The sequence below is a fragment of the Melanostigma gelatinosum genome (assembly GCF_949748355.1).
Source record: "Melanostigma gelatinosum genome assembly, chromosome: 2".
Classification (NCBI taxonomy): Eukaryota; Metazoa; Chordata; class Actinopteri; order Perciformes; family Zoarcidae; genus Melanostigma; species Melanostigma gelatinosum.
This window is the reverse complement of record NC_136635.1, coordinates 2,297,693-2,303,692: the sequence shown is the minus strand read 5'-3', so window position 1 is coordinate 2,303,692 and position 6,000 is coordinate 2,297,693.

The following is a 6,000-nucleotide window of genomic DNA, read 5'->3' as shown; positions in this document are numbered from 1 at the left end:
AAACACATGCACGCACACTTCATTTGATGTTGAATCACAATGTGGCCGATACTATTGTCCTCAGAAGCCTCTCACCTTTATGTGTCCAAGGCTCAGCCAGTGCGTTCCAGCTCCAGGACTTATTGAAAGACTTCTAGTTGTAACCAGAAGTCTTCAGTCCTTGAAGCTACAATAAGCTGTAAAACAATGAGTACATGACTAAAGTTCTACAAAACTGCATTTTAGGCCATATTTCATTTTATAGGTAATAATAATATAATCACATGTAATTTTTCTTGCAAGAAATTGATATATGTTACTGTGAATTCTTAGAAAGGTTCCTCGGAAAAGAAAGGTAACTGATACTAATGACAGGAACAGTTCATTTTGAACATCTTGATTCATCGATATGACATGCTTGTGTAACCTAGACAGGCTTGTATCAGATCAGCTGAGCTGAAAATGAAATAAAAATGCAAATATGTTTCCTTAAAAGGACAATGTTATTTGGAATTACAAATTATAGACCCATACAATTAGTTCGCCTACAGAGCCAACAGATCTGTAGATGACGCAGTCAACTTGGCCCATCACTTCATCCTCCAGCATCTGGACTCCCCAGGAACCTACGCCAGGATCCTGTTTGTGGACTTCAGCTCTGCCTTCAACACCATCATCCCGTCTCTGCTGCAGGACAAGCTCTCTCAGCTGCAGGTGCCCGACTCCACTTGCACATGGATCACAGACTTCCTGTCAGGAAGCAGCACGTCAAGATGGGAAAACACGTCTCAGCCTCCCGGACAATCAGCACCGGTTCCCCCCAAGGCTGCGTTCTTTCCCCTCTGCTCTTCTCCCTGTACACCAACAGCTGCACCTCCAGTCACCAGTCCGTCAAGCTCCTGAAGTTCTCGCATGACACCACCCTCATTGGACTCATCTCTGGTGGGGATGAGTGTGCTTACAGGTGGGAGACGGACCATCTGGTGACCTGCTCCCTCCATGGCTTGTGATCAAAAGTGTTTGATTCCCTTCGCTCTGGCAGGAGGCTGCGGTCCATCAGGACCAAGACCTCACGCCACAAGAACCCTTTCTGTTGGGTTCTCTGCAGTTGGGTTCATCAATAAGCCCGGGACCCCACTGACTCCGACACTTACATCCCGTGACAATTTCTTACAGTTACACACACTTGACACCTTAATAATATACATGTTTTAAGGTACTCTTATTTGTTTGTTTATTTTTCATATTTTATTGTACATTTTCCTATTTTTTATTAATGTTTGATGTCCTATACCATTGCACTGTTTATTGTTATGCACCAATCACCAGCCAAATGTATTGTACGTGTAACGTACTTGGCAATGAAGAGTTTCTGATTCTGATAGAGCAGCATCCTCTTCTGATATGCAAGGATGCTCTGAGCCCATACGCCATGCAGCGTTGGAGCGTTTTAGCATCATCTGTTCCTTCTCTTTATTGCTACTCATGGTTTGAATCACAACTAAAGATTTTGAATACATTTTATCTTCATCTAACAGTGAGAAGAAGGTCACGTCTGTGATTACTTGGCCTGAAGTGACTGAATGTGCAGCAAGTTTGTGGGAACAAATACAAGTGTTCAAAGACCTCATAGATAAATATGATCTCCAAAAATGTTTGTGTAGTTTAAATAATTCTTAAAATCAATAATAATGAACAAAGTTCAGCATTAAATGAAATCTATCAGCTGCTCATTGATTTACATGTAAAGCAGGTCCAGTTGTCTCACACGTTCTAGTTTGAATGCTCAGGGAGACGCTCTGTTATAAGAACGTCTGCTGTAGAGGGGAGACGTGAGCTCTGCCTCAGTAGCTCAGTCACAACTCATGTTTGTTGGAGAGGTTTGGTTCTGATTTTATTTATTTATTTATTTTGTTTTTCATACGTACTCACACACACTCACACACACTCACACGTACGTACTCACACACACTCACACATACGTACTCACACACACTCACACACACTCACACATACGTACTCACACACACTCACACATACGTACTCACACACACTCACACACACTCACACTTACGTACTCACACACACACACACACACGTACTCACACACCCTCACACACACTCACACATACGTACTCACAGACATTCACACACACTCACACGTACGGACTCACACACACTCACACATACATACTCACACACACTCACACGTACGTACTCTGTTAGATCCTGGGGTACTTCTGGCCCGATACGGGGCTACTTACTGACTCAGCTCTCTATTAAAAAATTGTCGAGCTGGTGTTCTTGCGAGGGAACTCGCCTGGCTCTTCTAACTGCCGTTACTCCCGACGTCTACCCTGCTTCCTCCGGTCTGAGTGCACTCGGTCGAGGGGCCACCCTGACCCCGGGCGCTCCTACCAGTCGCGTCGGTTATGGCAGCTTCCCTCTTATGGATCCGTGCTCTTGGTAAATGCCAGGTTAGGTTCTATTTCATCCTTACTGACCGCCAGAGGCAGTGCTTAACACTGGATATCTTCCGTCGCGCGCATGCGCAGGTCGAATATTTATATCAACAAAGTCACGTGTGACCTCGGATGACCACCGTCGTCTATAAGTTCCGGTGTCATCCTGAGCTCAGTCCTTTTTTCTTCTCGCGTCGCAGGTTAGCTACCATGGTAGCTTAAACAAGGATGTGTCTACGATCAAGACATATTAGAGCTCGTCGCTGTAGCCTTGTGACTACCGGTCGGAGTTGCGGTTCTCTCGCCCTCCAAAGGCTGCGACGAGCTGTCCCTCTTCGGAGGGAACGGTGTGTTCGCCGTTCGGACATCGAGCCCCGGACTGGTGGACGCCCCTATCATCGGTCGTCACCAGTCTGATAAGGGTCAGCTAAGTCGTGATGACAGCAATCGGTAAGATCGATTAACATTGTTTTCTATAACAGTTGTTTGTTCCACGGTTGGCAGAGCGCTTCCGCTCTAGTAATCGAGTGGCGCGCTAACGAGAGCGTAGAATTACGCTGTCGGCCCGCCCTTCACAGTGTTACGGCTATCACAGTTAGCAGAGTGTTCCTGCTCAGGCAAACTTTGTGAGACACTAGATCCGCATTGGCGTTGTGTACATGGAGATTTAATCTTTACATCTGACGTAATTCGCAGTTAGCAGTGTCTTCACTCAGGCTAACTTGGATGCTAGCTGGGACTGCGTCCATCAACTTTGTAAACCTTACGGCTGTCACAGTTAACAGAGCGTCCCCGCTCAGGTTAACTCAGTGGGAAACTAGCTAAACAAAGCTGATACTGGGACTGCGTCCATCAACTTTGTATCCTTACGGCTGTCACAGTTAACAGAGCTGTCACAGTTAACAGAGCGTCCTCGCTCAGGTTAACTCAGTGGGAAACTAGCTAAACAAAGCTGATACTGGGACTGCGTCCATCACCTTTGTATCCTTACGGCTGTCACAGTTAACAGAGCGTCCCCGTTCAGGTTAACTCAGTGGGAAACTAGCTAAACAAAGCTGATACTGGGGCTGTAGCCATCAACTTTGTATCCTTACGGCTGTCACAGTTAACAGAGCGTCCCCGCTCAGGTTAACTCAGTGGGAAACTAGCTAAACAAAGCTGATACTGGGACTGCGTCCATCAACTTTGTATCCTTACGGCTGTCACAGTTAACAGAGCTGTCACAGTTAACAGAGCGTCCTCGCTCAGGTTAACTCAGTGGGAAACTAGCTAAACAAAGCTGATACTGGGGCTGTAGCCATCAACTTTGTATCCTTACAGCTGTCACAGTTAACAGAGCGTCCTCGCTCAGGTTAACTCAGTGGGAAACTAGCTAAACAAAGCTGATACTGGGGCTGTGGCCATTAACTTTGTATCCTTACGGCTGTCACAGTTAACAGAGCATCCCCGCTCAGGTTAACTCAGTGGGACCTAGATAAACAAAGCTGGTACTGGGGCTGTGGCCATCAACTTTGTAGCATTACAACGATCACAGTTAGCGGAATGTGCTCGCTCAGGCTAACTCGGTGAATGCTAGTTATACTAAATCAACATTAAGGTTGTGCCCATTGATGGTTTTTACGCATTACGGCTGTCGAGTTCGCTCCGGCTAACTAGACTAAGCTAATACTCGGTGTGTCCATTGATTGTTGTAAACATTATGGACATATCGGTAGCGGATATCAGTTAGCAGAGTGCCCTCGCTCAGGCTAACTGGTAGCACACCAAGAGTTACAGCACCTGTCCAAGTGGAGAGTGTCCTCACACTGTAAGGACTGTGGGTTTTTTTTGTCCGTTTTCACAGTAGCAGAGTGCTCTCGCTCAAGCTAACTGGTGGGGCACCAATATCTGCAGCAACTATCCGAGTGAAGAGAGTGTCCTCACTCCCCTCTCACTATGAGAACTGTTTTCCTGACCTGTTCCACAGTGGGAGAGTGCTCTCGCTCAAGCTAACTGGTGGGACACCAATATCTGCAGCAGCTGTCTTAGTGAAGAGTGTCCTCGCTCCCCTCTCACTGTAAGGACTGTGTTCTTTTTGTCCGTTTTTCACAGTAGCAGAGTGCTCTCGCTCAAGCTAACTGGTGGGACACCAATATCTGCAGCAACTAGCTTAGTGAAGAGTGTCCTCGCTCCCCTCTCACTATAAGGACTTGCCTGGCCTGTTTCCACGGTGGCAGAGTGCTCTCGCTCAAGCTAACTGGTGGGACACCAATATCTGCAGCAACTAGTTTAGTGAAGAGTGTCCTCGCCCCTCTCACTATAAGGACTTTGCCTGACCTGTTTCCACAGTGGCAGAGTGCTCTCGCTCAAGCTAACTGGTGGGACACCAATATCGGCAGCAACTATCTTAGTGAAGAGTGTCCTCGCTCCCCTCTCACTGTACGGACTGTGTTCTGTTTTGTCCGTTTTTTACGGTAGCAGAGTGCTCTCGCTCAAGCTAACTGGGGGGACACTAATATCTGCAGCAACTATCTTAGTGAAGAGAGTGGGCTTAGAGAGTGTCCTCGCCCCTCTCACTATAAGGACTTTGCCTGACCTGTTTCCACAGTTGCAGAGTGCTCTCGCTCAGGCTAACTGGTGGGTCACCAATATCCGCAGCGGCTGGCTAAGGGAAGAGTGTCCGAAGGATCACTCGCCACTGACTGCCCCCTGCCTGTTCTCTCAACATTCAGCAGAGCGCTCCCGCTCGGACTGATTTGGAATTCTGCATAAACTAGTGGGACAAGGGTTCCACCAGAATCGCGGCCATGTTAAACTCTCCCGGCTGTAGGACCTGTATAGCTCCTCTTCAGCCGGAGGACGGCCCTGACCTCTTGCCCTAGCAGGGAGAACCCAGGCAGGACCTGCGGCATCACGCCCTGAGCAGTAAGGTCTGCTAGGCTGGCCGAAGTGGAACACCTGATGCGGGAGGTCTACCTCCCCCTGTCAGGGCAGCTGAATCCAGACCAACCTACCCTGGTCATTGGTATGGCGCTTGCACGCCGGGCATACACAGCAGCTGGAACATCCACCTGTGAGTGCCTTCTTCAGGCACCTTCCCGCCCTCACCACCTTTTCTGTTCCTCCCTCCGAGGAATATCTGAGGGAGTTGCGTGCATGGTGGAGACACCAGGGCTCTCTCCGGCCTTACATCAGACCATGCAGGAGGTGGCAAATCTGGCCTTGCACGTATGCCAGCCAGTTAGACGACTATGGCGTCCATCAGTTTCCCCTGAGGAGACTCTGAGGCCCGATGCCAGGTGCCCTCGACCCAATGTCGGGTCAAAGATGACCTGCTATCCAGGGCTTAGGACACAGCAGCGCTGTGCACCGTATCGACAACTCTCTCTCCCACCTCATGCTTTCCCTCGCAGATTCTCTGCAGCGGGCTACTTCGACGCTTCTGCTCAGTGATGCTTCATTGCAGGCGTTTGCGCTCATATCGAGGGAACGTGGATGTATGATGTCCACCCTGGTTCAGACTCGTCGCCAGGTTTGGCTGGCGCAGTCACCCCTATCTGAGACATGTAGGAGGACCCTC